Here is a 12,126-nt window from a genome sequence, read left to right on the forward strand (position 1 = left end):
CCTCGGGACACCGCCTCTCCCCGCAGAAGGATATATAAAGAATAAAAAGAGACATTCCCCATTTGACAGAGGGTATGAGGCACAAGGTCATGTTACCAGACATGGCGAAGGAGCCTCAGTAGCTTTTCTAGGTTGTCGTTCCAATTACTGGGCACATGGAAGTAAGTGAATGCAGTGGGGACAGAAAATGAACTGAATAACCCGGCTCCTGGTACTTGAAATGCTGTGTGAGCAGATGACAACAGACACTCCAGCTGCTGATAGACCCTCCTTAGAGGTAATCGGCTCTGACACTTGAATCTTGAGGAGTTGGAAGCAGTGTAGGGCAGTGACTAACCCCATGGGAATCCAAGGGAAACTGGGCACTGATCTCTCGCAAACTTCAAACTGAAAGCAAAATTACTTATTTTAGGAACTGGAAAGACCTGTCAAGTTACGTCTGTCCTAGCTCCTTTCCTGGCCTCCATCACCCTGGTACCTGGGTACATCACAGCCTTGAATGTATCCATCTTCCTCCTACCCCATGTGATGCCATTACCCCCAATTTATAGACTGGAGGTGGTGCACAGAGGGGCAGATTTATGGTGGTTTTTTGGCACCTCAAGACCCAGACCCGTCAGTAGGATTGGAAATCTATGGGCATTAGATACGGCTGCTACTTAGGCATGAGGGTGCATTCTGAGGTACCTACCAGCCTTTGGAAATCTGCCCTGAAAGTCACCCAAGGGGTTGGTGAAGAAGCAGGGAATGTAACCAGCATCTGCTGAATCCAAGGGCAGCGCCTCAAAGAGGGGAGCGGCCCCCGTTCCTCTCTAACCTCCCCTCCTGAGCCCTTCAGGGTTGTGCCCTCACTGGCAGCTCCGCCGTCACGGGGCACTGAGTGAACTGCCATGGGGAAAGTGGAGCTGCTGTTGGCTGCTGCTCTCGGTGCTCGGGGGCAGACGCTTGCTATAAGGAGACTTGGCACAAATTGGTTTGTTTCTTCCCTTAGAGGGTAGATTTTTGCCCCAATTCTTAACTATTAATTTTTATAGTCACAGGAAACTCAGAGGGAGTTAAGGTGCAGGTCATGGCAAGGGCAGGGCTGCCTGTGTGGAGGGGAGGGGGGCACTCCCAAACAGCTGAGGGATCCAAGGCACCAGGGCACAAGAGGCAGGAAAAGAGGCTGCTCTGGCCCAGTAGAGCAGAGAGCCATGGCCAGGACTGGGAGCAGGAGGAGGATGGCGGCGAGCCCCCAGCCACAGAAGTGGTCACCTCATTGTTGAACTGCTCCATCGATGGGCAGAAACCATTCAGTAGTGGGGTGGCCTCCCCACAGCCAGGGACTCACCATCCTCCTCACAGCCCAGGACCGCCAGGACTGCAGCCTTCCCCATGCACCTTATGTCTGCAGGGATGGGTGTTGCCAGACACGCGGCCATGCAGGGAGACCTCTGCAACTCTGCTCTTCCAGCCCCACTCATTCAGTCCCAGGACCACTGGGTGCAGAGGGCTCCCTGCCCGCCCATGGGCCAGTGACACCATTCCTGTGGGTGCAAGGCTCAGGGAGAGACTGCACTATTGCCCACTCTTACTGATAGTTTCTGTTGGTTTGGTTGTATCAGCTGATATCAACCTTTACCAACATCTGTCGATGGAAATCAAATCCAGCTGAGATGCACATTTTAAAAAAGCTAACGGTGTTCGCTGTCCAAATCCCATTGAAATCAAAGGGGCTCATCCTAGAAATCAGTGGAAATTTTATCTTAGATATCAGCGGAGAAGTCTTGGACAGAACAGAATTATTCCCGGGGTGCAAAATTAACCTTGTGCATAACTCTGTGCTGGATCAGGGCCTTACTGAACAATTAATAAAGATTAGTAAAACAGTCCAGGAAACGATATGACCTCACGCACCCTCTATCTTTAAGGATCAGTAATGGGGAGAGAGACAGTAACAGCAGACTAGAGAGAGAGAGAGAGAGAGGATTTATATAAAGATAAAGAAGAAACGTTGAGCTGATCAATATTTCTGATTGGTATTTTTGATGAAAAAATGTTTGGTTGATAGGAATTAAAATGTTCCAGGGAACAGATCAATTTCTACACAATTTTGTTTAGATAGAAAGTTATTGTATAGAAGTTTATGAAATAATATAAACATGAATAGAAATAAATGTAAATATCTATAAAACACAATGTAATATACTATAAAAATATCATAGAAAAACATGAAACACAGGTAAAAACATTTTTACCAGTAATATTGAAATGAAATCCAACATTTGAAATCATGCAATTGCCAGTGAAATGGAAATTCGGGTCCTACACCACTCTCATAATATGAAAATTGCACATTTCTTCCACATTATGAATTTTATCCAGAATTTTTTCTTGCAAGAAAGGAACAATTTCTAGCTAAAGAGGTGGTTTCTAGCCGAAGTTTTTTTGGTTGGGTTTTTAATGGAGATCTCATCACCATATGTAGAGTGTCTGACTGCAGGACAATGAAGAATTGTCCTAAGGAAGGGGAAGCATTTGTCTGATGACAAAAACTTTCAAATGGCTCTGACAGAGTTAGATGACCCATTTCCTCTGCAATTCACTTGGAGTTGGCTGCTAACACACTGCAAATCCCAGCCTTTGTTGTTTAGTTTGTTTCCCTGTTGCGGCTTCCTCTACAATATCCAATCCTGGCCTGGTTCACCCATGGATCGCCAATCTATATAGGACATTGCCCTGTTCTGATACACCAGGTAGTGAAACGTGACTATTTGAAGCAACACGTTTTTGTACTTTTGTACCTAACAGGGGCGGCTCTAGGCATTTCGCCGCCCCAAGCATGGCAGCAAGCTGCATTTGGTGCTTTGCCTGCGGAGGGGCCGCTGGTCCTGCAGCTTCGGCGGACCTCCCACAGCCATGCCTGCGTGCAGTCCGCCGAAGCTGCGGGACCAGCGGACCCTCCACAGGCAAGCAGCCAAAGGTAGCCTGCCTGCTGCCCTCCTGGTGACTGGCATAGTGCCCCCTGCTGCTTGCCGCCCCAAGCACGTGCTTGGCGTGCTGGGGCCTTGAGCCGCCCCTGGTACTTAAACCCCATCACCTTAATATTTGAATGCTTGGTGTCATCTCTCAAGTTACTACATGAGTTTCCAGAGAGATTACTGTTTTGTTGACCCTGCAGTCTGCTCAGATCTGAAATCTGCCCCAGGGATCACAAGATGGCATTTCCCGCCCCCGCTTCTGGGCTCCATTCTCCATTCACCCATCATTCCAGTAGCTAGCAGAGGGGGATAATGACAAACAAGGTTATGTTTTATTTAGTGAATTTTCTTCACTTATGTGGCAGAGTTCATTTCTTTCCTGTAGGGAAACAAAACGTCCATCACAGAATTCATCCTCCTGGGATTCGAGGGTCTCCCAGAACTGCAGGTCCTCCTCTTCCTGCTGTTTCTAGTGATCTACATCGCGACCATGGCAGGGAACATTCTTGCAGTTCTGCTAGCTGTGACTGACCAGCACCTTCACACCCCCATGTACTTCTTCCTGGGCAACTTGTCCTGCTTGGAGACCTGCTACAGCTCCGCCATCGTGCCCAGGATGCTGGCTGGTCTCCTGACTGAGGACAGGACTATTTCATTCAATGGGTGTCTCACACAATTTTACTTCGTTGCTTCTCTGATTGCTACAGAATGCCTCCTCTTATCAGTGATGTCTTATGATCGATATTTAGCCATATGTAATCCACTGTACTATGCAACCCTTATGAGTCACAGGTCTTACCTGAAGCTCGCAGGTGGCTGTTGGATAGGTGGATTCCTAGTTAATAGCATAAATATGTTGTCGATATCTCAGTTAATATTCTGTGGCCCAAACTGTATTGACCATTTTTTCTGTGATCTCATCCCCCTGCTAAAACTCTCCTGCAATGACCCTCACCTGATGGAAATCGTGACTTTCACATTCAGCTTGCTTTTCTTACTGGTCCCATTCCTTCTTACCTTGATGTCCTACATTTGCATCATCACCACCATCCTGAGAATCCCGTCCACCACCGGGAGGCAAAAGTCCTTTTTCACCTGTTCGTCCCACCTCATCGTGGTGAGCATTTATTACGCAACTCTGCTGACTGTCTATATGTTCCCAACCACCTACTTCCTGAGCGACTTCAAGAAAGTTCTGTCTGTTGCCTACACAGTCCTGACTCCCCTGGTCAATTCCCTCATCTACAGCCTGAGAAACAAAGAGGTCCAGGCAGCCCTAAGGAAAGCTTGCAGGAACTTCATGTTTGGACCATGCTAACTGATCAATTTCCTTGGATTAAAATAGATGTTACATTGGTTGGGGTAGAGACTGAACCGAAGCCTGCTGTAGTCCCAGCTCGTGTTTCCCTGAGCTCCACTGAGCTTCGTGTCCTGCTCTTTCACAGTGTTTCTCAACTGTTCCAGACTACTGTGCCCAGGGTCACTCAGAGGATTGAGGGGGCCTGGAGTCTTTGGCGGCCGGGGGGCCCCCGCTTCGGCTGTAATTCTGTGGCGGAGGGAGGTCCTTCTGCTCCAGGACCCTCCACTGCTGAAGTGCCCCGAAGACCTGCGGCGGGGGCCCTCAGCCGCCGAATTACCACCAAAGCGGGACCAGGTCTTTGGCAGTAATTCGGCAGCAGGGGGTCCTTCTGCCCCAGGACAGAAGGACCCCCTGCCACTGAAGACCCGGAGTGGAAGAAGCTCCAGGGGCCTGGGCCTCGTGAGAATTTTCCAGGGCCCCCGGAGCGAGTGAAGGACCCCCCTCCAAGGGCCCTGAAAAACTCTGGAGGGGGCCCCTGAGGGGCCTGAAGCCTAGGGTAAATTGCCCCACTTGCCCCTGCCCCCGGGGAGCCCTGACTGTGCCCCTTTCAGGAACCTGATGTCTTTTGAGTATCCCCAGGTTTCACCTCACTTAAAAACAATTTGCTTACAAAAATCAGTCATAAAAATACAAAACTATCACAGTGCACTACTTCTGAAACACTGCTGAGTTTCTCATTTTTACTATATAATTATGAAATAAATAAATGAGAATACAAATATTGTTCTTATGTTTCAGTGTATAGTCCATAGAGCAGCATACACAAGTCACTGTCTGTATGATATTTTAGTTTGTACAGACTTCACTAGTACTTTTTATGTAGCCAGTGTAAAACTAGGCAAATCTCTGGATGAGCTGATGTACCCCCGGAACACCTTTGTGTACCCCCAAGCTACACGTGGCCCTTGTTGAGAACCACTGCTCTTACAGTCCTGGGATATAGTGGAGATGGAGAGACCTCTTAAAACCTGGGACTCCAGTCTTTTTAGGCCTGTATCAGATTCCACAGGTGGGTTTCACTGGGATGGTGGGAGACTTGAACTTGTGGCTACTCAAAGTTCAGATAATGACTTGCGATTGTGCTCAGTGAGAGGGTGCAGGCAAAATGAACTTAGCAGGAACGCTGAGCATCCATTCATTGTAGGATGAGAGACTTCTAGATACACACACACACATGTGCACACACATACACAGGCACACACTCACACATATGCGTACATGAGCACATATACATATGCAAACACTTGAACACACATTCACTCACACATACACACATGCATATGTGAACATATGCATACACAAACGCACGCTTATGCATGTGCACACTTACCCAGACACATGTATGCATGCACACAGACACACATGCACAAATGGATGGACACATGCATGCATACGCACACCCACATGCACACCTACAAAAATGCAAGCACATATACGCACATGCACACATATGCTGCCCCCCCACCCCTACACACACACACAGGGCCAGCTCCAGGGTTTTTGCTGCCCCAAGCAGCAAAAAGAAAAGGAAAAAAAAACCTGCTCTACTGCTGCCGCTTCAGTCTTCGGTGCTGTCTTTATTGCAATTTGGTGGCTCTGGTTTATACTTCCAAGGATGGTATCCGCCTGCTTAGCTCCAGCATTCCACTGAAATCTCCTGTTTGGATGGGTTCCACCATGCTCCCTTTCAGAGCCCCTGCTCTACAGGACACAGCTCCCGTCCTGCCAGTGTGAATGACCTTCCTTTTTCCTCTATGTTTGACCAGGCATTTGGCTGGATTCACATGCAGTTCTAATTGAGCCCAACTCACCAGGTGACCCAGGTAGTTCTGTAGCTTGGAGACATCTTCCATTCTAGCAATCTTTGTGTTCTCTGCAGACTTTGCCAGAAATACGTTTACATGAATTTCCAGATCATTCATACAGATACTGAATAACCTCACTTCAGTTCATGCTATTCCATTTTAGATCTATCCATATCCACAAAGCCACCTGTAGATCCCTTCTAGATCGATGCACATCCTTGTACATCCATTTTAGACCTCCCATACATCCATACTCGATTCATCTTGCCAGCCTAGCAGTACTGGATGCACTCTCAGTCTGTACCCTGATGGTAGCTACAGTATGGGTCACCGATCTGACTCAGGGCCAGCAGAGAGTTTGCCTGGGAGCATCAATGTTCGGTTCCTGAAAAGGTGGGATGCAGGAATGACTGGACCAGGTCTCTGTGTGTGAATCCCAATAGGGGGCAACACCTCCTCTGACAGGCCAGGGACTCCATGGACAGGGATGGGGCTGAGCCCCCTCGGGAGTTGATAAACTCAATGAGGGTGTCAGTATGGGTGGCACATACACAGTGCACTGGTATCAGGGTGATCAGAGCCACTCACTTCTATCTCACACACAGGGAACAGGAGTGTGTTTTCTCACCCAGCACCGATAGCGATCAGTGTTACCCACAGCCCACGTTCACAGGAGAGCTGGGGAAGGGTGGAGCTTGGTGCTTGGAACAGTGACAGCAGCACAGAGATGACCTAGAGGGGAAACATCCCTTGTCTCATTCTGCACCCCCTGAACCAGCCAATCCCCTGCCATGAGTCTGTATCAGAGCTAGCCCCCTGGCCCAAGGGAAGGGTCCCAAGTCCATTCCCAACTCCCCTGAGCCAGCCTGTCCCCCAACCTGGGGCCGGCATTAGTTTCACCAATGCTGCATAGAGAAGCAAAATCCCTTCCCTGATCCTATGCCCCTGTTTTTACAGCCCAGGTCCTATCCCCTCACTCCATGTGACCTGTGATCTGCTCCCTGCCCCATTTTCCTAGCCCCCTCATCTTCCCCATGTCCCAGTCCCCCCTCTGTTTGTCCACACCTACTGCTTCCTGAATCCCACCCCATCTCTCCTGTGTGTCCTGGTGTCCCCTTGGGTTCTGGGCCTCATCCCCACCCTGTGTCCGGTCCCCTTGTATCATCCTACCTATTGTTCCACCTGTTAGGGGGCTTATTCCTTCACCCTCTCACTTCCAGGGTCCTTCTCGCATGAACAGGGAGCAACAATACCCGAAGTTCAAAGGCGCAAACAATTTAATGTTTATTGGGATGAACTTCCAGCAAGCATGATTCCAGTTTACTTCCTCAGTGTCCCTTTCCCAGCTCTGACACCACAGAGCCTTTCCTGTGTCCCTGTTCCCATTCCCACAAGCAAAACATGATTCCAATTCCCCCACACCCATTCCTGGTTCCCATTTCCCCCTTACTTCCTACACATAAACACACCTAAATTCTTAAACTATAGGCCTTTGCAAACAGGCCTAAGTATCTATATCCTAACACCATCCATGTATTTCATTTCCTCTGCCTCATATTGGGGACCTTCCCTTGTACTCTCGAGTGCTTTTTGAATTGACATTTAGAAGAATTTGCTCATGATAGGGTTTCAGGAAACCACAGGAGGTTGCTCTGACTAATGCATTCTAGCAGGGAAACTGAGGCTCGGGTCTCCTGGATTCTCCGCTCCAGTTGATCTGTGGCCGGTGAAGCAGGGTCCTGTCTTTGGACCAATCATTTCAATTGGACTTGAAAATTTAAAAGAGCTGGCTCTGGGTGATGGACATGGTGATGCAGAGAGGCCATAGCTAAGAGGAGTGAAGGCCCTTTAGCTAAAATATAAGAGTTACGGGGTGCGGAGGAGAGTGGAGCTTTGCATTTCTCTTTATTCTCAAAATCTTTCCCATTTTTTTGCAGATAGTCCCATAAAACCATCTCAGTTCTTCCCCACCCCAGTCCTATTCTGTCCTCTGAACTTTAAAATTGAGATCCAGTCATTTTAAAAGCAAGAAGAGTGAAAAAATAAGTTCCAAACCAGAGTCCCACTTGCCAATTTTTGTTGGTTTAACAATCACATTTCCTGTTGTTTGCAAAGAATGCTGCTCTTTCCCCCAGAAAGTAGATTCTGACAATCACAGAAAACTGACTAACCATTCAACCAGTATCAAAGGGGTAGCCATGTTAGTCTGGATCTGTAAAAGCAGCAAAGAGTCCTATGACACTTTGTAGGCCATGTCTACATCTAAAATTTTGCAGCGCTGGTTGTTACAGCTGTATTAGTACAGCTGTATAGGGCCAGCGCTCCAGAGTGGCCACACTTACAGCAACCAGCGCTGCAAGTGGTGTTAGATGAGGCCACACTGCAGCGCTGTTGGGCGGCTTCAGGGGGGTTCCGGGAACGCGAGAGCAAACCGGGAAAGGAGACCAGCTTTGCCACGGTTTGCTCTCGCGTTCCCGGAGCCACCCAGCAAACCGCAGGGAAGGAGACCTGCTTGCTCGGGATTCCGGGAACGAGAGAGCAAACCGGGAAAGGAGACCAGCTTCACCGCGGTTTGCTCTCGCGTTCCCGGAGCCACCCAGCAAACCGCAGGGAAGGAGACCTGCTTGCTCGGGGTTCCGGGAACGAGAGAGCAAACCGGGAAAGGAGACCAGCTTCGCCGCGGTTTGCTCTCGCGTTCCCGGAGCCACCCAGCAAACCGCAGGGAAGGAGACATGCTTGCTCGGGGTTCCGGGAACGAGAGAGCAAACCGGGAAAGGAGACCAGCTTCGCCGCGGTTTGCTCTCGCGTTCCCGGAGCCACCCAGCAAACCGCAGGGAACGGAGACCTGCTTGCTCGGGGTTCCGGGAACGAGAGAGCAAACCGGGAAAGGAGACCAGCTTCGCCGCGGTTTGCTCTCGCGTTCCCGGAGCCACCCAGCAAACCGCAGGGAAGGAGACCTGCTTGCTCGGGGTTCCGGGAACGAGAGAGCAAACCGGGAAAGGAGACCAGCTTCGCCGCGGTTTGCTCTCGCGTTCCCGGAGCCACCCAGCAAACCGCAGGGAAGGAGACCTGCTTGCTCGGGGTTCCGGGAACGAGAGAGCAAACCGGGAAAGGAGACCAGCTTCGCCGCGGTTTGCTCTCGCGTTCCCGGAGCCACCCTGCAAACCGCAGGGAAGGAGACCTGCTTGCTCGGGGTTCCGGGAACGAGAGAGCAAACCGGGAAAGGAGACCAGCTTCGCCGCGGTTTGCTCTCGCGTTCCCGGAGCCACCCAGCAAACCGCAGGGAAGGAGACCTGCTTGCTCGGGGATTCCGGGAACGAGAGAGCAAACCGGGAAAGGAGACCAGCTTCGCCGCGGTTTGCTCTCGCGTTCCCGGAGCCACCCAGAAAACCGCAGGGAAGGAGACCTGCTTGCTCGGGGTTCCGGGAACGAGAGAGCAAACCGGGAAAGGAGACCAGCTTCGCCGCGGTTTGCTCTCGCGTTCCCGGAGCCACCCAGCAAACCGCAGGGAAGGAGACCTGCTTGCTCGGGGTTCCGAGGAACGAGAGAGCAAACCGGGAAAGGAGACCAGCTTCGCCGCGGTTTGCTCTCGCGTTCCCGGAGCCACCCAGCAAACCGCAGGGAAGGAGACCTGCTTGCTCGGGGTTCCGGGAACGCGAGAGCAAACCGGGAAAGGAGACCAGCTTCGCCGCGGTTTGCTCTCGCGTTCCCGGAGCCACCCAGCAAACCGCAGGGAAGGAGACCTGCTTGCTCGGGGTTCCGGGAACGCGAGAGCAAACCGGGAAAGGAGACCAGCTTCGCCGCGGTTTGCTCTCGCGTTCCCGGAGCCACCCAGCAAACCGCAGGGAAGGAGACCTGCTTGCTCGGGGTTCCGGGAACGAGAGAGCAAACCGGGAAAGGAGACCAGCTTCGCCGCGGTTTGCTCTCGCGTTCCCGGAGCCACCCAGCAAACCGCAGGGAAGGAGACCTGCTTGCTCGGGGTTCCGGGAACGGAGAGAGCAAACCGGGAAAGGAGACCAGCTTCGCCGCGGTTTGCTCTCGCGTTCCCGGAGCCACCCAGCAAACCGCAGGGAAGGAGACCTGCTTGCTCGGGGTTCCTGGGAACGAGAGAGCAAACCGGGAAAGGAGACCAGCTTCGCCGCGGTTTGCTCTCGCGTTCCCGGAGCCACCCAGCAAACCAGCAGGGAAGGAGACCTGCTTGCTCGGGGTTCCGGGAACGCGAGAGCAAACCGGGAAAGGAGACCAGCTTCGCCGCGGTTTGCTCTCGCGTTCCCGGAGCCATCCCAGCAAACCGCAGGGAAGGAGACCTGCTTGCTCGGGGTTCCGGGAACGAGAGAGCAAACCGGGAAAGGAGACCAGCTTCGCCGCGGTTTGCTCTCGCGTTCCCGGAGCCACCCAGCAAACCGCAGGGAAGGAGACCTGCTTGCTCGGGGTTCCAGGAACGAGAGAGCAAACCGGGAAAGGAGACCAGCTTCGCCGCGGTTTGCTCTCGTGTTCCCGGAGCCACCCAGCAAACCGCAGGTAAGGAGACCTGCTTGCTCGGGGTTCCAGGAACGAGAGAGCAAACCGGGAAAGGAGACCAGCTTCGCCGCGGTTTGCTCTCGCGTTCCCGGAGCCACCCAGCAAACCGCAGGGAAGGAGACCTGCTTGCTAGGGGTTCCGGGAACGCGAGAGCAAACCGGGAAAGGAGACCAGCTTCGCCGCGGTTTGCTCTCGCGTTCCGGAGCCACCCAGCAAACCGCAGGGAAGGAGACCTGCTTGCTCGGGGTTCCGGGAACGAGAGAGCAAACCGGGAAAGGAGACCAGCTTCGCCGCGGTTTGCTCTCGCGTTCCCGGAGCCACCCAGCAAACCGCAGGGAAGGAGACCTGCTTGCTCGGGATTCCGGGAACGAGAGAGCAAACCGGGAAAGGAGACCAGCTTCGCCGCGGTTTGCTCTCGCGTTCCCGGAGCCACCCAGCAAACCGCAGGGAAGGAGACCTGCTTGCTCGGGGTTCCGGGAACGAGAGAGCAAACCGGGAAAGGAGACCAGCTTCGCCGCGGTTTGCTCTCGCGTTCCCGGAGCCACCCAGCAAACCGCAGGGAAGGAGACCTGCTTGCTCGGGATTCCGGGAACGAGAGAGCAAACCGGGAAAGGAGACCAGCTTCGCCGCGGTTTGCTCTCGCGTTCCCGGAGCCACCCAGCAAACCGCAGGGAAGGAGACCTGCTTGCTCGGGGTTCCGGGAACGAGAGAGCAAACCGGGAAAGGAGACCAGCTTCGCCGCGGTTTGCTCTCGCGTTCCCGGAACCACCCAGCAAACCGCAGGGAACGAGACCTGCTTGCTCGGGGTTCCGGGAACGAGAGAGCAAACCGGGAAAGGAGACCAGCTTCGCCGCGGTTTGCTCTCGCGTTCCCGGAGCCACCTAGCAAACCGCAGGGAAGGAGACCTGCTTGCTCGGGGTTCCGGGAACGAGAGAGCAAACCAGGAAAGGAGACCAGCTTCGCCTCGGTTTGCTCTCGCGTTCCCGGAGACACCCAGCAAACCGCAGGGAAGGAGACCTGCTTGCTCGGGGTTCCGGGAACGAGAGAGCAAACCGGGAAAGGAGACCAGCTTCGCCGCGGTTTGCTCTCGCGTTCCCGGAGCCACCCAGCAAACCGCAGGGAAGGAGACCTGCTTGCTCGGGGTTCTGGGAACGAGAGAGCAAACCGGGAAAGGAGACCAGCTTCGCCGCGGTTTGCTCTCGCGTTCCCGGAGCAACCCAGCAAACCACAGGGAAGGAGACCTGCTTGCTTGGGGTTCCGGGAACGCGAGAGCAAACCGGGAAAGGAGACCAGCTTCGCCGCGGTTTGCTCTCGCGTTCCCGGAGCCATCCAGCAAACCGCAGGGAAGGAGACCTGCTTGCTCGGGGTTCCGGGAACGAGAGAGCAAACCGGGAAAGGAGACCAGCTTCGCCGCGGTTTGCTCTCGCGTTCCCGGAGCCACCCAGCAAACCGCAGGGAAGGAGACCTGCTTGCTCGGGGT

Source organism: Gopherus evgoodei, chromosome 21 (assembly GCF_007399415.2).
Source record: "Gopherus evgoodei ecotype Sinaloan lineage chromosome 21, rGopEvg1_v1.p, whole genome shotgun sequence".
Classification (NCBI taxonomy): Eukaryota; Metazoa; Chordata; order Testudines; family Testudinidae; genus Gopherus; species Gopherus evgoodei.